The 22,468-nt window shown below is 46.0% G+C and overlaps 1 protein-coding gene and 1 long non-coding RNA gene across 7 annotated transcripts in view; one reads left to right on the top strand and one right to left on the bottom strand.

The window, feature by feature from the left end:
* The window catches only part of MAPK10 (mitogen-activated protein kinase 10), a 244,323-nt gene extending 242,828 nt beyond the window's left edge, over positions 1 to 1,495 (bottom strand). For 3 of the 6 annotated variants that reach the window (XM_079990973.1, XM_079990969.1, XM_079990976.1), the window contains exon 1: positions 686 to 779. The gene's annotated coding sequence lies outside the window, so the exon portion shown is untranslated. Of the gene's footprint in view, positions 1 to 685; positions 780 to 1,016 lie in introns of those variants that run through there. The other 3 variants (XM_079990971.1, XM_079990970.1, XM_079990972.1) reach the window with 2 other exon arrangements.
* Positions 1 to 22,468, top strand: part of LOC307224466 — a 114,246-nt gene that overhangs the window by 74,648 nt on the left and 17,130 nt on the right. The gene's annotated exons all lie outside the window — the stretch shown is intronic.

The raw sequence follows: 22,468 nt of genomic DNA on the forward strand, positions 1-22,468 counted from the left end.
AAACGGTACCCAAAGATTCCATCCTATTGTAATAGCCGGGGCTGTCAGAAGCTATTTCTGTAAAGCTCCATTGATTTCACTGCAGTCTTTGCAAGAATTTGTAGGGTGTCCCCTTCGCAACACAGAGCCGATCTATTTTAAATGGTACCGTCTGTAAACACGCACCATCTTCCCCACTTCGTGCGAATGGGGGGGTGTTATGCAAGACAGTGGTGTTTCGCTTAAGCAATGACTTCCTGGGGGGGGGTCACTCCTCTCTCTCCCTTAAGGGGGGGGGGGGAAGAAGCTTGGAATTTTCCACTCCCACCTTGGTCCCTCCACCATCACCCCACATACGTATCCCATCAACATAGTTTCCAAGAGACATCTACTTCTCATTCCTTTCCACATCCATCTGTGACGGGGGATGGCGGTGAGAGCTTTGGGAATTAGGGAGGGGTGCCTTTTTGAAGAACCGTTAAATAAAACCCCACGCATAAGCTCTGTGACACACACACACACACACACCAGCCCCCATGCAACTGGATCTAATGTATGGGCATGGAGTCTTTCAACAGGAATACAAGCCACCGCTATTTTGCAGATGGTACGGGGATGGCAATGTTTACATCCCCCCAGCTTGCTAAAAACAGCCTCCCCGCCTGCTTTGCGCCTTACCCATTACCTAAACCCTGCCAATACTAACCCAAACACAAGGCGAAGGATGCTGCTCCAGCGCCGCCGCTCCTGCCTCCTTCCCTCGGTGAGCAGTTTACTTCATGAACCTGCCTCTGCCTCTCCCCCTCCCTCTCCCCTCCCCCCCCATACACTTCTCCCCCTCCCCTTTATTATTTTTAAACAGCGAATCAATATTCATCACCCCACCTCCTCACAAAGACAGGTCGGCGTGTTGTTTGTTGTGTGTGTGTGTGTGTGTGTGTGTGTGTGTGTGTGTTTTAAGCCCACCCCAACGCGCGGACCTCCCCCCCCCCCCAGCTTCACACAGCATCCCCAGAAGCCCGGCGCCCATCACTTACCGTTCCGTGCTGCGGACTAGCCTCTTGAACGCAGCAACCTCTTCCCCCTAGCGCCGCGCGACCTTAGGTGGTCATTGGAAACCACATTCCCAAAGCGCAGGAGAAGATCGGTGGGTAGGTAGGTGGTGGTGGTGGGGTAGCCAAACGAGGAAGGAGGGTGGGTGGTGATGGTGGTCGGAGGGAGGGAGATCTGGAGAGGTTGATGGGCAGGTGGCAGCCAGGAGACCTGGACCAAGGTGGGAGTTGCGTGGGAGAGGGTGGGGGGCGCACGAAACAATCGGAATGCCCGGGATCAAAGCGGCGGAGGCGCACAAAGCGAGGAGAAGCCGGGAGGGACGCGCGGGGAGGAAAGGAGGAGGAAGAAACGAGAGGGACGGCGCCTTGCTGAATCACCCTCTTTTACTGTCTGGAGACCATTGTGCATCGTGATGCTGGCTGTACCATTGTGGAACCTACCAGAGGAGACAGGCGGAGGGCTTGGGGAATGGGGCTGCCATGGCAACGGGAAAGGAGCGCTCGTGACGTCAAAGCGCAGTGAGGTCTCGGGAGGAGGGGTGGGGGGCGAGGGGTGGGGAGGAGAGAGAGGGAGTCTAATCTGCAGCTCTAGCTATTGTATCTCCTGGTGAAATCAGGAGGGAGGGAGAGAGAAAAGCAGGCAGAGCAGCCTGAAAAAAAGCAAAGCTGAATAAGCTTCTGTGATGGTTTATCAGCAGCAGCAGCAGCAGCAGCATCTGTAATGTCAAGCTGAGTGTGCGCGGAAGGGAAGCAGGAAAGGGGGCCTGGCTGCGTGCAGCAATGACCTCTCTCGCCCGGCATTGGCGCTCGAGCATCAGGCAGACCAGAGAAACCTGCTCAAGCCTTGCACTGAATCTAAAAGGGATGGAGGCGACCAGGCTGGCTTACCATCTCCAGGGACCCTCAGGTTCCCAACAAGCCTCTTTTCTCTCCACTGTGTTTTCCAGGCCTTGTCCACTTCCAGGTTTCGGCTCGACAGATTTAAGAGGCAGGCAAAGCGCATCAGACTTGCACCAAATACATCCTGGATATCTGGAGAGAAAGCATTTCAGAGCAACATCTCTGCAAGACAAAAGCAGCACCTGTCCTTTTATGCCTTGCATCCTGGTTGTTTTTATCCCCACGCTCTAAGATGAGCCTCAGCAAGGTGCAAAAAAAATGCAGCCCATACGTGTTTGGTTTTGTTTTTAAAGAGCAAGCACAACTGCAATTCTGTCCCCTGAATTTCACAGCCTGTGGATGCACGATAAGCAGGAAGCAGCTGCTGAAATTCCTTTTCCTATACTGCTATTAAAAGTTAGAACAGGGCTTGCAAATGTTTTAAAACGAACTAGGAGTTATTGTATTAACTACCATGGCCCCCAAAGCAAATGGCTCATACTTCAATCTGGACGCTGTATCGCTGAGATGGCTACCGTTTTCTTTGTTTTCAGGAGGAGTCAATGGTTGCCCCATCGAGAGCAGCAGGTGAAAGCAGAACTGAATAATGTAACAAGTGTATCAGCTGTTCCCAAGAGCTCCTCTAGTTTAGGGTTCCAGGCAGCCAAAGATGCAACTAGGATACTCCATTCCATCTCATCCTGGTTTTCCAATTTTTTTCTTTTCCAACTGAACCGCAACTTTCTGTGGCTCATCTTCAGTCCTCATTGGGCTTTTTTTTATATAAAGTGTGTCCCATTTATTTATTTATTTATTTAAAAAAATAAAAATATTTCACAAACTGTGAGAGACCTTCAAATGAGCTAATGCCTACTTATTGCTTCTCAGTGAGCTAAATTTGGCTCCAATCCGGCACTCACACCTGAATTCGCTGTTAGTGGGAGTGATGATCAGTTGATATAAACCTTGTGGGATGTGAAACACAAAAGCAGTCAAGTACAACATTCCTAGAGTGAACATGTTTACACATGGGGAGGAATGTTTGCCAGCCAGCAGGTAAACTTCCTGTTTCCTTCTGGGCTGGGACAGACTTCCTCTGTATGTGACTAGAGGTGGGCGTGGCCTCACCTGTGCAGGTAATGACAAAAGCACAGGGCAGGACAGCCATCTCTCTCTCTGTGACTACTTTCGTCAAAGAAGCAACATCTGCTTAGCCAAAGATGCTCTCTCAAAGGGACTGTCTCCTTATGAGATAGTTTCCAGGTGTATATTACTTTTCTGAGATAAGTCTGCCTTCTGGGATCCAATTGTGAACAGAATGTGAGTGAGTAAACTCTTTATACTTTTATAGAAGACTGTGTCGTGTCTTATCTTTTATGAGGGAATAAGGGGGAAATACCAGAACAGTTATCATAGAGGCTTTAGCGAGCCTGAGCAAACGCATCCGCTGTGAGTTTTAAAAGGGGAATGTTACTCTGCTAAATTGTAGAACTTGTTTACACAAGTTGGAAAGGCTGTAATCAAACAATATATCCTCTGCTGCATCCCTGAACATTCCCACAAACCTGGTAGAGAATGGAGCAGGGCTACCCATGGATGCAAAAGGGCACGTGATGTTTGGCTGAAGTGCAGGGGGTTTGCTTTGTATGTGAATGATTCCTTAGAGGCTAGGTGGCTCAGCAGTTGAGCATCTGCTTTGGATCAAGAAGGTCACAGGTTCAATCCCTGGCATCTCCATGTAGGACTGGGAGAAAACCCTGTCTGAAGCTGTGGAGCACCACTACCGGTCAGTGAAGGCAATGCTACACTATGTAATTATGTGTTTTGCATTATTATATTGTGAGTTTATCCTGTGAACCGCCCTGAGACGGGCATTGGGTGGTATACAAATTTAATACAGAATAATAACAATACTGACCTAGATGCAGAGGTTTATCTAGGGGTTGGGAAACCAGCCTCTGTCCAGGGGTGCAAAAATCACCCCAGAAATCTGTCTCGGGTTATCTATGTAAATTCCCGAGTTTAGACATGATCTGGGAGCTGAATGGTAGGAGACATAGCAAGGCAGAATGCTGGAGGCTGTGGAATGTAAGACGTATATTCTGTGGTGATGCACCACTGCTGCCAAGACGAAATCAAACGAGAGAGAAATGTTGTTGTTTTTTTCCCCAGGGAGGTGCTGATACAGTTCCCTGCTAAGGGCACAAGGGACCCTAGGTATGCCTCTGGCTAGACGTAGCAATGGTCTGATTCAACATGAGGCAGCGCACTATAGCGGAGTTTCCCAAATTCGGGTCCCCGGCTGTTTTTGGACTGCAACTCCCATCATCCTTGACCACTGGTCCTGCTAGCTAGGGATGATGGGAGTTGTCAGGGAACTGCCATTGGCTCAGGGGTGAGAGGGGAAAAGCCAGATGGATTACAGAGAGCCCCCAAAGATCATGGAAAGCAGCACCTCCTCAGTGGAGGTAACCATGCCTCCAGTGGAGAGGAGCTTCAGGGCTCGGAGGAGGCGAGGCGGTGCCAGGACACCTTGCCTGGGCAAAGCGGGGAGAAGAGAGGTCCTCCGTTACCCACGCCCTCCTTGCGCAGTAGGCTTCTGTGCCGAGAGGGGAGGCGCAGATTGGGCGTCAAGAAACTACTCTGCTGGGGAAGGTTTAAGGACCGCCCACTCACAGATTCTGCCAGTGAATGAGCGAGCCACAGAATAGTGGCACTCTGCATGGTGAAGGGTTTTGGGCACCAATAACGAGGCTTTACAGCCAACCAGGGAGGCATTTGCCTGATTGCTCTCGAGTAACCCCCCTGATATCCTTACAGGAGTTGTAGTCCAAAAACAACTGGAGACCCAAGTTTGGGAAACCCAGCTATGTAGCAACTGCCACTAGAATGGCTCTTCCATGTACCTAACAAAAACAATAGGTTTGTCCCCCCCCCCCCAAAAAAAAACCCACACACACACTTTGTTCACATGAGAAGAGTGGAGGAAAGAAGACATTTTAGCCCCACTCTAGGCATATCTAAACTTTTATATAAGCTTTTTACCAATTTAGCTACCATTGTGTCCTCCAACGAATCCTGAGAAATGTAGTTTGATCTGCAAAGCTCTCTGTTAGAGATCTCCAGTACCACCATCCCTACAATGATTGCACAGGCAAAAACCATTAAGGCTGCAATCCTATATGCCAGGCGGTGGGCAGTCTGTGGCCCCCAGATGGATTTTATGTTGCTTTTGGCCTGATTTCAAAAGATATCATATACTGAGCCTTGGGGCGTGGGACTGCAGACTTTGCCATGAGTGCTCAGTCTTTGCGTATTGACCTGAAACTCCTTGGAAATGGAAAGAGAAAACCTTTGCAAAGCTTCTCAGAATGAATGCTGTTTTCAAGCCGCAATTAAGGGCTAACATTTCCTTTCCCCTTTTCGCTCCCATCAATCTCTAGCAACTGCAAGGAAAACAGTACTAAGCGAGTTGATAAGTTGCCCGGGAAATGGCAGAAGACAAGTCGGCCGCTGGTTTCAAACGCAGATGAAATAGTGCCCTGAAATATATATATCTACATCTATTCCATCTTCCCGTCCGCTTTCAATTTTCAAAATGTTTGAAATTGATGGGACAAGATACAGAGTTATAATCACCGGCTATCTGGCCTATGTAAATACAGAGGGGGCGAGAGGGAGCTGCCAGCTCAATGGAAAGTTATAGGACTCTTATAGAACTGTTTTTCTCCCTACTTTCCATGCTTGCAGCTAGAACAAGATGTATGGGCAGCTTGAGGGCAAGGCTTGGTTGTCAGCGATGGTGAGTGATGCAGTTCAAATCTACATTCACTGGTGCCTGGCAGGAGACTTACCTCCTGCCATGTGACAACGTTTCTTAAAAAGCCCTTACAATGCACTCTGGATATCACAAGCCTGAATTAACCACCTAGCCAGTTGCCTGTGGCGAGTAAGAATTACCGCCAGGAGGGAAAATCCTTTGTAGGCTACAAAAGAGTCCTTCTTTCCTTCCTTCCTAAATTTGTAAGCAGCACTTACAAATTACAGCAACACTAAGAATACCAGAGTGGGGGAATCCGCAAGTACTGTCTGATTAAAAGAAGATTCACATTTCCAAGTCCTGTCTAAATAACACCATTTTTAGGTAAAGGTAAAGGGACCCCTGAACATTAGGTCCAGTTGTGACTGACTCTGGGGTTGTGGCGCTCATCTCGATTTATTGGCCGAGGGAGACGGCGTGGAGCCGGCGTACAGCTTCCGGGTCATGTGGCCAGCATGACTAAGCCGCTTCTGGTGAACCAGAGCAGCGCACGGAATCGCCGTTTACCTTCGCACCGGAGCGGTACCTATTTATCTACTTGCACTTTGATGTGCTTTCGAACTACTAGGGTGGCAGGAGCAGGGACCGAGCAACGGGAGCTCACCCTGTTGTGGGGATTCGAACTACTGATTTTCCAATCGGCAAGTCCTAGGCTCTGCGGTTTAACCCACAGCGCCACCCGCGTCCCTCTCAACACCATTTTTAGGTGACATAAAAAAAGAGGCAGGCATGGGTCCTGCGAAGCCTCTACTGGCAGAGAGTTCCACAGGGCAGGGGCTTCCACACAAAAGGCTTGGTGCCTAGTAATGGCTGGCTGAACCTCAGGGCCATGGGGAAGCTCAAGAAATGCACCTTCAGAGGATCTCGGTAACCAAGGTGGAGTGTAAGGGGTCAAATGGTCCATACCAAGGATGGAGACTGTGCAGCACTCTAGATGCTGTTGGACTACAATTCCCAGCATCACTGAGCATTGGCCACATGGTCTGGGGCAGGGGAAAATGGGAGTTGGAGTCCAATTGATTTGATTTATTGCATTTCTGTACAGTGGTACCTCAGGTTAAGAACTTAATTCGTTCGGGAGGTTCGTTCTTAACCTGAAACTGTTCTTAACCTGAGGTACCACTTTAGCTAATGGGGCCTCCTGCTGACGCTGCGCAATTTCTGTTCTCATCCTGAAGCAAAATTCTTAACCTGAGGTACTATTTCTGGATTAGCGGAGTCTGTAATCTAAAGTGTCTGTAACCTGAGGTACCACTGTACTGTTTTTCATTCAAATGAATCCCAAAACAGCTTACACACAATAAATAGATGTATAGAACGCTGTTTAAAAAGCAACAACTAAAAAATAAGCTAAACATCACAGTTAAAGCAAAAGTCGTATTATATGATTAACAAATCAATGCAGCATTTATAATCTGTAAGGCAATGTTAAGAAAATAGCAACCCAAAAATAAACTGAGTGCTTTTAAATTCATACAGACCTCCATGACTTGTAATCTTTTACTCTATTCAGTTCATTAAAATACACATTCACATGATATCTGTGGTAGCAACCCTCTCCTGAACCTTCTTTGGGCTGCAGGTGGGGCACCACAGGTAAGACCAACCACCTGCTGATGAGAAACTCACAGCTTTTCCTCTGGAAACTGCTCCCTTATGAAGACTTGATGTTACGATGCTGGCACAGTCCTCTGCCAACTTCCCAAACACAGAAGTATTGATACCACTGGCCTTGGAACATGAGTTTTCTGACTCTTGAAGGACAGTCTTGAAGACATCCCATTTCCCTCTTTACTTAATAGATAGGAAGCAGCAACTGTTCCCTGAACAGACTTGCTGGCACAGTCACAGCCCAGCTGCAAATGCTCAAAATCAACTTTGTGGGGGTTGCTTTGGAGAGAGTTTTCAACTGCCCTGGCATGCCAGAATGGATTGACATTGATGTGGACATAGGTCAGCAAAAATGGATACGGTCAGGGAAAAAATCTTTGAAGTTATTTGCAGGAATGTATTATAAATAGTACCAGCTGTAATACTGAAAGTGACATACGATAGACTTATCCTTTCAGAATTTGCCTAATCCTGTTTTAGTTGGTGGCCATCATTGGAAACAAAAGGTTCTATCTGCAAAATAAGCCTCTTGCTGAAGATTCTCTAGTTGTTTTGATTGCCCCAAGATTCTTATTTTGAACACTCATGAATGAACAGGGGGAAGTACGGTAGTTACCCTAGTTGCCCTACCATTTGCCAGTGGGGTTAACTGCCGGCGCAGTTATCCAGCAGAATGGATTGTACAGTGGTACCTCGGGTTAAGAACTTAATTTGTTCTGGAGGTCCATTCTTAACCTGAAACTGTTCTTAACCTAAGGTACCACTTTAGCTAATGGGGCCTCCCTCTGCCACCACGTGATTTCTGTTTGAGGCATCTAATCATAAGCCTGCATTTTTATCAAGCTTATATTTTGATCAGGGCCTGTATCTTAAAATGAGCTTAAAGATTTTCAAATGTTTCATGCCAGGCAGAAGAGCAGCTGCCTAAGAACCTTGGCAAAATGTTTTTCCTCCTAGACAAGGGGGCCCCCTGATTTATAGCAGAAAACAATTCTCAAAGTCGTAAAAAGGGAATTACAGGCTGACAGCCAAGGTTACACTGACCCTACATATTACAGAAGATAAAAAGGCAGAGATAAACATAATTAAGAGTGGGTAAATAGTAAAATAAAACCATGTGCCACCCATTAAACTTGAGCCATATTTTCCTAAGGTTCAAAGGTCAAGAGCAATGGAAAAGCATCTAGCTGGCAGAAAGGAAGAGAGTATTTTGGGAAGTCTTTTTCTAAAGTTGTTTCTTTCTTAAACTGAGATCCTTTTAAGATTTCTTTTCCTTTTAAAAGGTTATTTATGTTATGTATTAAATATATTGGCTTAAATGTAATTATGCAAAGGAATTAGAAGCTAAGAAATGTTAAATCCTTATGCTAGATTCTTATTTCATATAGTTGGAAGAGATCACAGGGGCCATCAGCCACCAGCCCAGCCCCCCTTGCTAAGCAGGAAACATCATTAGAGCATTTGTCAAGCTTTTGTTTAGAGACCTCCAAAGGAAGGAGATCTTTCAATGATGATCCTTGACATCTGTTTAAGATAAAAATTTAAGATTAACCATCTGTTTTGGAGGGCAATAGGGCGAGGTGAGCTGGTAATTAAGGTTCCTTGTTGAGACACATGTAAGATATATTACTACTTATTTGTCATTTATAGATAGAAGAATATATAGCTTTTTGATTCCCATAAAAGGACAAGAAGGAAATGGGTGTATCTTTTGTGATTGGTTCTAGCAAACAACCAATAGGAATTTCAACCAGGCTGATTGGACAGAGGCAGCCACAGGAGGAGCAAGGGGGCTAGATTAAGGAAATATAAGTGCTGGCCAGAATGGCAAGAGGCCAGGCCAGAGCTTGGTAACCATATACCACTGTGCCTCATATTTATTTGTCTGACAAATAAATTATTATTTTAATTTCTCTATTGCTGCGTTGAATATTTCATTCCAGCTAAGCGTTAACCACAAGCAGGGTGCTACATGTTCTCATCCTGAAGCAAAGTTCTTAGCCCGAGGTACTATTTCTGGGTTAGCGGAGTCTGTAACCTGAAGCGTCTGTAACCTGAAGTGTCTGTAACCCGAGGTACCACTGTATTTGCTAGCCCACAAAAATAGCTGGGAGACAACGGAACCTAAGTTCTTTCGGTGGTAGCAAAGGGTCCCAAAAGTAATTACAGTATTTGTCTTCCAAACAACTGAGCTAACAGAAAATTGCATCGTCCTGCTAGCTGCCTTTTGTGATAAAGGAATTGTGCTTCCCACAGACCAGCTCAGCCTTATCAACTCTGCAATACATGCATATCTAACAGTTGGTTACACTTTGCTTCTTGCAGTGCCATACTGAGATGAACCAGCCGGCAGAAAGAGGCCTTGAAAGGCTGACGTATTTATTGTGTGTGTGAATAAATAATCATGGCTGCCGCATCACATCTAGCCTGACCATTAAACAAAAGGCAAAACCTCATCATACAGAGGGTTGTATGACAGCATCACGTTTTCTTTATAAGCTCATAAACTACATGCCTTAAGATTTACAAGCTGGCTAATAAATCAGAAATTATAAGCCATACCTTTTTATTTTTATTCGAAGGGGCAGCAGCATTGGTGGCCAGAGCCCATAGCTTTTCCAAACATATTAACAGAAGCGGAGGAACTAATCTGAGGCATACCGTGCAAACTAAAGAAATAAAGAAATGGAAATATGGATAGTAAATGGAAGGCTGGGACGTCTGGTGCTGAAGTACTCATTCATTTCCATTTTCAGTTCAGAGTTTGTTCATACATGTAATTAAAGGGTAATGGAGTAGACAGGAAATTTATCTAGTCAGATAACCACATGAAATAAAAATAGAGGGAGTCAGAAACGAAGCCTACACCCCCCCCATATAATCCACTAACAGGATACAATCCTAAGCAAGCAGCATCAAGCAAATTTTTGAATGAATATTGATCACATCTTATTTGAGTTGTTCTGCAAATCTTTGGGAATAAGAGCGTCTCCACCCGCATCGTTCTGCCCGTACACTGAGGTCCAGCGCCGAGGGCCTTCTGGCAGTTCCCTCATTGTGAGAAGCAAAGCTACAGGGAACCAGGCAGAGGGCCTTCTCAGTAGTGGCACCCGCCCTGTGGAATGCCCTCCCTTCAGATGTCAAAGTGATCAACAATTACCTGACATTCAGAAGACATCTTAAGGCAGCCCTGTTCAGGGAAGTTTTTAATGTGTGATTTTAGTGTATTTTTTGTTTCTATGGAAGCTGCCCAGAGTGGCTGGGGAAACCCAGCCAGATGGGCGGGGTACAAATAATAAATTATTATTATTATTATTATTATTATTATTATTATTATTAAGAGCAGGACCATATCTTACTGAGAGCAGAATTTCCTCACTTGGGATTAAGATTCAAAATAATTGTTTGAGCTATTGTGGCTGACTGTCATGGACTAGTTGGACACAGAGAGGAATGGTGGGAGGAACCAGCCGGGGAACCACCAAACCACTGTTCGTCTCCTAGAACCAGAAGAGGCATGAAAAGGGCAGAGGAGTGGTTGGCTGCATGTAGAGGCAGTCTCTGATTGCTTGGAAAAAGCCCTGGAGGGGAGGGGACTTAGATGGCTATGAAGAGTTGGAGACAATTAGTCTTGGCAACTGATTTTCATGGGGCAAGACCATCGGGAATGAGCTGCTCTGCTCATTAGGCCTGACAATCAAGTCTGTGGAGATAATGTTTCTGCTAATAAAGAGTTAACTCCAGCTTTGAACAGTGTGCTTACTGGCATTTTATCCAATCAACAACCCTGTAAGGTAGGTTAAAAAGGTAAAGGTAAATGACCCCTAACAGTTAAGCCCAGTCGCAAACGACTCAGGAGTTGCAGTGCTCATCTCGCTTTACTGGCCGAGTGAACTGAGGTTTGTCTGCAAACAGTTTTTCCGGGTCATGTGGCCAGCATGACTAAGCCGCTTCTGGCAAAACCAGAGCAGTGCACAGAAATGCCGTTTACTTTCCCACCGGAGCGGTACATACTTATCTACTTGCACTTTGACGTGCTTTCGAACTGCTAGGTTGGCAGGAGCTGGGACCGAGCAATGGGAGCTCACCCCGTTGTGGGGATTCAAACCTCTGACCTTCAGATCAGCAAGCCCAAGGCTCAGTGGTTTAGACTACAGCACCACCCCCGCGTCCGTAAGGTAGGTTAGGTTGAGAGATATTAACCCAAGGTCACCCTCAGGGGTTTATACCTAACATCATTTTATTTGTGTCCTGCCTTTCCATTGTTAAAACCATGCTGAAGGCAGATTACAACATAAAAAATACATATTTCCATAAAAAGTAGTTATAAACAACAAATAAAACATCAAAAAGTACACAAATTGAAACAATTTCCACATAAATCTTAATATGATCTAAAATAAATATACAAAAAATTAATATCAATAATCGCAAGAATCTCACCTCCCAACAACCCCCCCAAAAATATTCCAACCGTCTATTCAGCAGCCTCACCTTTTGTAGCTGGAGTCAGTCAGGGCCCTGCCCTCCCAGGCCAGATGGGAAAAGGTTCATAGTTGAGTAGTGATTTGAACTTCAGTCTCTCCAAACCTAGTCCTGCAATACATGCCATGGAGAATCTGCCTGCAGCTGGAAAGCAGACAGAAATAACATCACCTGGGACCCGGGTCATTCGGGTGATGTAAAAGGAAATTAATTTTTGATCCAGCACCTGGCTGGCTCACAGCCAGTACTATCTTTTGACTTTCCCCCCAACTTTTCCTTCTTGTGAATTTCGTGTGTGCCAGAAGAGATAAATATTTTAATCACATTGTTATTGTAGCATCCTGCCTGGAACTGAATCCCTTACAACAGACGACAGTTGCTTTCCGAGCAGATGTACGGAAAAGAATCTCTCAAACTTATTAGTTCTGCATCACACCTGTTTACTTGTGTCAGCAGGAATGATGGGCACTTTGGAAAAAAACAGTGGCATATTTTCTTTCCCATGTCAGATTAGCACAGAACCATATGTTTATATTGATTCTGGCATGAACCAATGCTCTGGTGATGTCTCTATGCAAAATTCACCTGAACTCAAGAGAAACATAAATTCCCACATCGGCACAGCATTAAGGCTTGAATAAGGTGAGTTGTCCAAAGCAGAAAATTATGTCTCGGTCACACCAGTGCCCCAATGATTCACACTCCCTACAACTGGAGTGTGGTTTTAGCTCTCCTCTTAAACTATAGTTGAAGCTCAACCAACACACAGGAAGACAATGGGGGAGATCATTGCCTGGAGTTTTGCAGGCCTTCAGCGCTACCATGATTTGTCATGTGCAAGAAACATTTGAGGGCATCCCCCTTACTTAAGAACATTTCAGCAAGCAGACAAGCATCTATTCTAGTCACCAGCCACCACTGCACATCACATAGGATGTTTTCATCACTGTTTTTTTGAACTGTGGTTCTTACGAGTTGAGTTCTTGACTCTTTAATGTCCCTTCTGTTCTGCCATGGCTGCTGATTTTTTTATATGATTGGTGGTTGTTTGTATAACGTGGTACGACGTTTCCTTACTGTAAGCTGTGTTAAGTTCTTTCTGCAAGGGAGGAAAGGTGTGTATATGCATTTGGAACAAGCAAATAGACTAGGACCTTTCCAGTAGATCATACTGCGTGGAAAAATCTGTATGAGCAGTCTATGTCCTTTGGGTCAGGAAGCAAAGTGGCCACTTACCAAAAAGAGAATAAATGAAGATGACGATTTGCATGAAATGTGCATATGCTCATGCATATGGATGGATGCAAATTTAGAAATAATTGCTACTGTTTAAATAGACATACATCTTTCCCGAACACTGTGACCAGGTGACCTGCGTGCCTTCTCAGTCTTTAAATTTTAAACTGAACTTGGGCCAGACAGCCCTTCAAAGAAGAGGACAGCTTCAAAGATAAGACGGTCCCCTCCAAAGTAGTACATGTGGTTTCTCTAGCAAGATGTGAGCAAAAGGTTAGATATGAGTCTGCTGGTAGATATCTAGGTGATTTGTACAAGATCAGCAAGCATTTCTGGCTGCCAGGGTTTAGCATCAGTACCAACAACAAAACATCTTTATTATTATTATTATTATTATTATTATTAATAATACCCCAGCCACTCTGGGCGGCTTCCAATGAAACACTAAAATACAATAATCTATTAAACATTAAAAGCTTCCCTAAACAGGGCTGCCTTTAGAAGTCCTCTAAAAGTTTGGTAGTTATTTTTCTCTTTGACATCTGGTGGGAGGGCGTTCCACAGGGCGGGTGCCACTACCAAGAAGGCCCTCTGCCTGGTTCCCTGTAACTTGGCTTCTCACAGCGAGGGAACCTCCAGAACGCCCTCAGAGCTGGACCTCAGTGTCCGGGCAGAACGATGGGGGTGGAGATGCTCCTTCAGGTATACAGGACTAAGGCCGTTTAGGGCTTTAAAGGTCAGCACTAACACTTTGAATTGTGCTCGGAAACGTACCTAAATTAGGATGCTTAAATGAACAAAGCTAACCATGAGTGGATTTTTGTGCCAAAGGACTAAGGGTGCATTAATGGTTCTGTTAAGTTTAAAGACATCCCACTCTTTAATTCTAATGATATGTATTTTGCAGTTGGTCGCTCATGGGTTTCTGGTGATTAAACAGGCCAACAAGCCCAAAGTCTGCTCTCCCCTGATAAAGGTATCCAGATCTCAAGACTTGAGCTGTGGACTTCCAACCCTGCTTAGGAGCATCCCAGAGGCAGATAGCTGGCCCCCTTAGTATGTGAGGATGGGGCTCAGCCCCTCCAATCTTGAGAGACTGGGCCTTATCAGGCCTCCCCATGGCAGTGACAGGCCTTATGCCTCCCCATGCTGACAGCAGGCTAGTAAGACCTTACAACTCTCCTCCCGATGCTCATGACATCACACATGTGATGTCATGCGCACACGATGAGTTCCCCCTCTGCTGGCCATGGATAGTAATGGAACAGTGAAATGGATGGATTCCATTGATCTGTAGAATATTTCACGGTTATAGGCCAGGGCAGTGCATTCTGGGTAAATTAAAATGGAGAGTGGCCATTGTGGATGGGAGGCGAGATTAGCTCTCGTTCAAATGCAGCACTGCTGCCCATCCAGCACTAAAATGGCGCCCAAGGCCAGGGTGTGGGCAAAGTCGTAGGTGATGTTATAGAAGAAAAGGTGCAGCTAAATCAGCACTGTTATGTACTGAAGTTCTCACCCTGGGCCCAGTGGCGTAGCGTGGGGGGTGCAGGGGGGGCCAGCTGCACCGAGCGCAACATCTGGGTTTTAGGGTTAGGGGGCACAAATCCACGGGTTAGGGGGCGCAAATCCACAGGTTAGGGGGCGCAAATTACTTGCCTTGCCCCGGGTGCTGACAACCCACGCTACGCCACTGCCTGGGCCAGCAGGGGGATACTGTAGATAGTTTTCACTCAGGTCCACATATGCAAATAAGGAATTGAAAGTGACGTTCAGTGATTGGATAGTTACAGAAAGTTGTTACTGTTGCTTTGTACTGGAGCTCTATATAAGCAGGCTGGCTGAACCCTTCAGTTCAGTTCTGTTCTGGCCTGTGAATAAACAAGAGCCATTTGAAGAATCGCTGTGTTATCTGATATGTTCACCCACAACTTAACAAGCACTGTTCCAAGGCACCCATTTTACTACAGCACCGGCCAGCAATCGGACCAGGAGCACATTTTATTAGACGAAACCCTACTACTCCTAGAAATTCTAACGGTTCTAATTTTAGCCATGGTTCTGCAGCACCTGAAATCATTTGCAACTGTATACCAGGAAATTTTGTTTGCTTTTTTATTATTTATGTGGGGAGACCTTCACGATGATCCCTTAATCCTCACCATTCCATTGTCTTCCATGGAACTTTGCTCGTTAACACACAGCCCACTCAAGGGGGAGTCTGGGAAATGAGATGCAAAGCTCAGGGGGGTTGCAGTGGCAAAGCCTGTGAAATGAAAGCAAACCCAAAAGGATTTGCCACAACTCCCGCCATCAGCCGTGCACAAAAATTGCTGCCGGCTCCAAGCAGCTTTTTCCGGCTTCGTGGTTACGTAGCAAGGCATATTATTCAGAGGTGACAAGAACCTTGAATGTGAGGCTTCCCAGGCAATTAAGTTATAATACAATCATTGTGCAACTGTCATGCATTTGTTGCACAAGATCCCTCAGCGAATTTGCTCAAGGCAGCACTTCAGTTGCGAGGAATAGCACATATTCCCAGGGCATGATGCTTACGTCATGTGATTGCTCTCCAGTTAAAATTCCCATTGATAGTTTGAATGCGGTGTGGAACATAGCGCCATGGTTCAGAGGCGCGGGCTAAATGCAGACTGCAGCTGCCTCGATGTAGGCAGGCGGTGGGTAGGTAGGAAGTATTCAGACTGTATTACACCCATTCTACCTCAGCTGCCCAGGCTGCCCATTTGGGTCTAGGCCTGGTTCAAAGGGCTGGATTTGACCTTCAAGAGCCCTGAAAGGGAGAACCCATTTCATGCCCTCTAACATTCCTCAGATTAAAATACAGTCATACCTTGGGTTACAGGCGCTTCAGGTTGTGTGTTTGAGGGTTGTGCACTGCGCCGAACCCGGAAGTACCATAACAGGTTACTTCCAGGTTTCAGTGCTCGCGCATGCACAGAAACACTAAATTGCACTTTGCGCATGCGCGGAAGCATCGAATCGTGACCTGCACGTGAACAGACGCAGCACTGCGGGTTGCGTACGTGCCTCCCACATAGCTCACATTCTCAACCCGAGCGTCCACTGTAGGGGCATTTATCACTCCATGCCCCCCACCCCACAATGGACCCTCCTTGACCACTCATTTTTCTGTCCCCCCCCCCACCCTGTAGAGCATTTTCTATCAGGAGAAAGGCAATGGCCACCACCACCATAACAATGGGACACAGCTAATAACAACAACAACTCTGGGCAGCTTCCAACAAAAGATTAAAAATACATTAAAACATCACCATTAAAAACTTCCCTAAACAGGGCTGCCTTCAGGTGTCTTCTAAACATCAGATAGTTGTTTATTTCCTTGACATCTGATGGGAGGGCGTTCCACATGGCAGGCGCCACTACCAAGAAGGCCCTTTGCCTGGTTCCCTGTAACTTTGCTTCTCGCAGTGAGGGAACAGCCAGAAGGCCCTGTGAGCTGGACCTCAGTGTGCGGGTTGAATAATTGGGGTGGAGACGCTTCTTCAGGTATACTGGGCTGAGGCAATTTAGGGCTTCAAAGGTCAGCACCAACACAAGCCCTCCACCGTCTTGAGAAAACCCATTGATTCCTCTTCTGTTTTATTTCATTCCTTGGTAGATACAAAAATTTAAAAAATTAATTTTAGAAAGGGGCTAGATTAGACATGGATGCTCACAACATTTTTAATTAAAAAAAAAAAATCAAGACTCCTTGCGCTCCGCTCCCAGTTTCTTCCCGCCCAGGGCGGTCCTGCCTTCTGCCTGCCCCTCAGAGCTGGAGCATCCTGTGGGGCTGGGCCTTGGCAATGGGCAGCCTCTCTTCCTCCTCTTCTGCTATCCAGCAGCTGCTATGAGCTGTCATGGTCCGGTTCACGAGCAATCAAAGTCCCAGCAAGGGACGTGAGGACCGGAGGCAAGATGGTAGGGTGGGAGCAGGAACAGGGGTCCAGAAGCCAGGAGTCAAGAAGCCAAGAGTCCGAGGGTCAGGAAGGAAGGAGTCAAGAAGCAGAGGTTCAAGGATCAGGAAGCAAGAAGCCAAACTCAGCAAGGCAGGAAGCGTGTTGCTATGGCAAAGAGCTGAAGGGAAATGCTAACCTTATAACCCTTCCCAGCTCTTGCCACCAGGTGCTGTGAGTTACCAATCGGCCTCACCTGTGCGGCCGTGCCTTGCCTCTCCAGAACAAACTTAGGAAGGCCCAAGTCTTGCAAAGTCCTACTGGTCACAGGGCCTGGCTCCTGCACGCACACCTGACAATCAGCTGTCCAAGAGAAGATGGTTCTTCGCAGCTTCCTCCGCCGCCATTGTCATCACTTGGCACAAGCACCAGCTCATCCCTCTCCCTGAGCTTGGCAGCTGTGGCACTGATGGGGAGAATAGGGACATTCCAGGATCAAAAAAGAAGCCAGGGTGCCTTTCATAATTCCGGGACTGTCCCTGGAAAATGGGGTCTGAGAGTTGCTTAAAAGGACCACCTACATCAGGGATAAGGACCACCTGGGGGTGAATGTGCCCATCTGGGCCTCTCTGTGTGGCCCTTAGTCCTCTCCCTAGGCCACAACCTCCTCTCTGGCCAAACCCCACACCAGCCTTGTTCAACCCCGTTCTTGAGCGCTTAACTGTGGCAGTGCTTACCTGGATGGAGAGGTGTAAGTTCAGAAACCAATGGCTTTTGTGTGGCTTGAATTTAGTCTGTCGTACTGCATCACTATTCAGGTAGCAGCTTGTTATAAGGATTCCAAAGGCGGAAGGAGGAGGCAGCTGCAAACACTCCTCCCTTGATGTTACTCCATAACAACTGCACCCTTCTCCTCTCTGCTTCCTGGGCCTATAATACATGTATGTTGGACAATCATTTATTTTGGAATTCCCATCTTATTACAGAACATAGATGTAATTCTACAAAACCAAAGGTAATGAGCTGGAAAAGCATGCAATAAAATCCCAGTTTTATTTGATCGTAAATTTAGCACTTCTTTCTTTAATATTTGCATAATGACATAAGGGATACAATTTGCCTCTCTCTTCCCCCTCCCTCAATTACCATCAATAAAAATGGTTCAGGCATCTGTTTCCAAGATTAGAAAAGAGCTGATTTTCCAGCATGGTGATATGTATCTTAAAGGGAGCTTTGCAATCATAGCTTCACCCCTGCAGCTCCCTGAGCCTCCTGAAAACCCCTTGAATGGGGATGGGTGGGTTTTTAAGACGCTCAGGGATAGGGATGGAGATAGACGTACAAAGGTGAGAAAGAAGTAGGAAAGCCTTCTTTTGAGATACATAAAATCATGCTGGGAAAAGGCTCCTGAAGGAGGCCGAGTATTTTGTTGTTGTTGTTTAGTCGTTTAGTCTTTTAGTCTTTTAGTCATGTCCAACTCTTCGTGACCCCATGGACCAGAGCATGCCAGGTACTCCTGTCTTCTACTGCCTTCCACACTTTGGTCAAACTCATGCTGGTAGCTTCGAGAACACTATCCAACCGTCTCGTCCTCTGTCATCCCCTTCTCCTTGTGCCCTCCATCTTTCCCAACATCAGGGTTTTTTTCCAGGGAGTCTTCTCTTCTCATGAGGTGGCCAAAGTATTGGAGCCTCAGCTTCAGGATCTGTCCTTCCAGTGAGCACTCAGTGCTGATTTTCTTAAGAATGGATAGGTTTGATCTTCTTGCAGTCCATGGGACTCTCAAGAGTCTCTGCCTTGCCGTGGCGAAGGGGCTTGAATAACTCAGAGAAACTATGAACTATGCCAAGCAGGGCACCCAAGATGAACAGGCCATAGTGGAGAGTTTTGACCAAACGTGATCCACCTGGAGGAGGAACCGGCAAGCCACTCCAGTATCCCTGCCAAGAAAACTCCATGGACAAAGACAACAGGGCGAATATAGAATCATACAATTGTAGTGTTGGAAGGGACCATGAGGGAATCTCAACTAAAGTATCCATGACAGATGGCCATCCAACCTCTACTGAAAAACCTCCAAGGAAGGAGAATCCACCATGTTTCATCAGCGGGTGATATAAATATAAAAAATTGTAGGTGCTTGTTTGCTTTTGCTAGGAACAGCGTTCCAAAGAACTAGTCCCACTCCGTGAAAAGCCTCCTTTCAGGTAGAAAATAAATGCCCTTGTTACTTAAGTCTGTTGATTTCAAAGGGTCTACTTGGAGTATGGCTAATGTTGGATATCGCCATACATATGCCAAATTAAAAATAAAGTCTTTCAGTGTTGGGTGCTGATGCAATGTACTTGTGGGCCCCATTGCAGAGAGGGAAAATGGAATCCAAAAGATGGAGTCAATTTACAGGTGGGGCTCTCTCCAAACCATTTGAAAAGCACTGCAATTAAGCATTGGAACAAGCAAATGGCAAAATGGCAGTTTGTCCCAGCAGGTCAATTTTAAAATGCCTGTGCAAATGAAAACATTTTCACCTAACATCTAAATTCTACCAACAAGGTCTCCCTGGGAGAATGTCCAAATTTCTGTCATTTGCTATGACTTCCTCCCCTACACACCCGAAACAAAACAATTTAAAGAGACCGGTTTGCTTGGGGAGAAAAATGGCATGAATAGGATTATTCTAGCTCGCATTATTTGCTGACTCCTTCAATACAGCATATTAGCAGACATGTCAATTTAAAAACAGTGCGGAATGGATAATTTATGAAACCTCACCTGTCGATTACACCAAGCCAGCTGGCAATGAATGATAAGTGAAATCGGGGCAAAGTATTTTGTTTTTAGTTAGCATTTATAATAGAACTGCTTTTTTAATATAGGGGGTGGCCAATTCCACTGCTGCAGATGCCACCGGACTCTGGCAAATAGCATCTTTTTCTGATTCCTTTTTTGCATACCAGATTCTAGATTGCATTTTCGACAATTAAAAACAGCAAATCCATCAATCTGAACCACTAAAGAGTGTCAGAAGTCTGAAGGGAGTTTAGGTGACATCTATTTATTTAGCATTCGTTACCATTTGTTTTCGAGGAGCTTGTACAACATCGTGCCAAGCCGTTGTTATCCTACACATTCCAGCACATTTTGCAGTCATCTGCCTCACTACAAGAATGACCTGCTTGGGGGAGAAGCAGGCTCGTCGATCAAGAGCACGAACCAATTGTCATTTTGCAATGTGAAATTGCCAGTGTGTGATTGAATCGCACACGGAAATTGCACTGTTCAAGGCAGAAGGTGCTGGTGGTTTTCCGGTCCTGGTCTTGTCCTGGTCTTGTCCTGTCCTGTCTTGTTTTTTTGCTGTGCTACTGAGAAGAATGGACAAGCTAGAATGTGATGGATTCATGTCTAACCCCCTGCCCCTTTATACAAACCTCTCACTGGCTACTGAGAGTAGAAATACTATAATTGGTAGCATTAATTCCACCATGCTTTCCACAGCCACAGCAACTTGCCTTCAAACAATGCCTGTTTCTGGCACTTATCCAGAGAACAGAAGGCGAAGGGAAGACGAGAGCAGAGTCTTCAGGTAGCCCAAAATTGCAAAACACCAGAACACTGCAACAGCAGAGCATAAGTAAATGCAAATCGTCACTTTTGGGGAGCTGGGTTCATCAGACACTGACATAGGGACCCTTGTAGAACCCTGCTCCCAAAAATGTAACACGTCTATGACACCCAAGACCCCAGATGACTACACCTCTGACTGAGAACCATACATAGTGCTGCCTCACAACGCTACCAAAAGGTTGTTGTTGGTTTACTGACAAAGAAAGAGGGTGGGGTGAGCTAGTGTGAGCTTTCAATGTATTTGGGGGTGTCTGTGTCCTGTGAACTCTTCTTCTCTCTTAACCTAACCTGCCTCACAGGGTTGTTGTGAAAATAAAATGTGAGAATAAAATGAGAGCCACCCTGGACTGTTTTCCCTTTTCAGGGGGGTTTTAATACAGTACACAAAGAACGAATTTGGCGTTTTAAGTAGAGAATATAGAAACAGAACCAATTATTGATGGTTCTGGGTATAAAGATAACCCTGACCATTAGGTCCAGTCGTGACCGACTCTGGGGTTGCGCGCTCATCTCGCTCTATAGGCCGAGGGAGCTGACGTTGGTCCACAGACAGCTTCCGGGTCATGTGGCCAGCATGACTAAGCCGCTTCTGGTGAACCAGAGCAGCACACGGAAACGCCGTTTACCTTCCCACCAGAGCGGTCCCTATTTATCTACTTGCACTTTGACGTGCTTTCGAACTGCTAGGTTGGTAGGAGCAGGGACAGAGCAACGGGAGCTCACCCTGTCACAGGGATTCGAACCGCCGACCTTTTGATCGGCAAGTCCTAGGCTGTGTGGTTTAACCCACAGGGTTCTGGGTATACTACAGTACTATATAAGTTTTTGTTTTAACAAGTCTGATTTACAGAGTTACTATTTTCCACTCACTTCTCCACATCCTGTTGACCCCATTTAGAGGGTCAATATTACAGGGACCCTGAGCTTCTTGAAGGAAGAGGTAGATTCTATGATTCTATAGGAGTGCTCTGGTGGTGTTTCCTGCTTGGCAGGGGGTTGGACTCGATGGCCCTTGTGGTCTCTTCCAACTCTATGATTCTAGGGACAATATTGACACACACACACCCAACACACACAGACTTCTGGAAAGATAAAAACATCCGCAAGGAATTCAGCTTTGTGGGGAGGGGGGAGTCAGAAAAAGGAAATGCTGTTCCTGAACAGCAATTCCTTTTTATTTCCTTCCTTGGGCTTACATTTTAGTGAAGCTTTCGCGTCCACCAATTAGAAAGGATGTACAGCTCTGGAATCACTAGGGCTGAAAGGAAGAGCAGTTGGTTAATGGTTTCAGGGCCCCCTCTTTAAGCTGGGAATGAGGAGCTTTGGCAGGATGAGAGAAATGAGCTGTCAGGCTGTCAATACCTCACGCTTCACTCGTGTCATTCCAATTTGCCAGCCTCGGTTCCCCTGAGTCTCTGGGGCAGAGATGTTGGTCAGTGGAGAGATGCCTTTGTGGTACCAGAAGCGTTCTCCAGTCCTCAGGCTAGCGCTAAACAGCACTGACAGCAGACTGTTCCTCAGGAAAGCATGCATTATTATGGGCAAAGCATCAGTAGTTAAGAGGGGAGGCAAGAGAACAGAAGTTGCTTGTTTTTTTTGAAACTATCAGGGCGAATGAAACTGTCCTTTTCAAAAAGAGAACAGCAGAAAGTCAGCTGCAGCTGAAGTAGCACTTTCAACTCCGAGAGCAGTAAAATAAATGTTGTGAGGAAATAGCCTGACTTGTCAGGGGTTTACATTTCTAAGAACCAAATCTAGAGCATGTTGTTAAGTCTATAAACCTTGACCACACCAACAACTCCTTACTTTTAAGAAACTTTTAAGGAAGTTTTTTTTCCGTTAAGGGGGAGTGAATTAATTTCTGC

The sequence above is a fragment of the Podarcis cretensis genome (assembly GCF_951804945.1).
Source record: "Podarcis cretensis genome assembly, chromosome: 9".
Classification (NCBI taxonomy): Eukaryota; Metazoa; Chordata; class Lepidosauria; order Squamata; family Lacertidae; genus Podarcis; species Podarcis cretensis.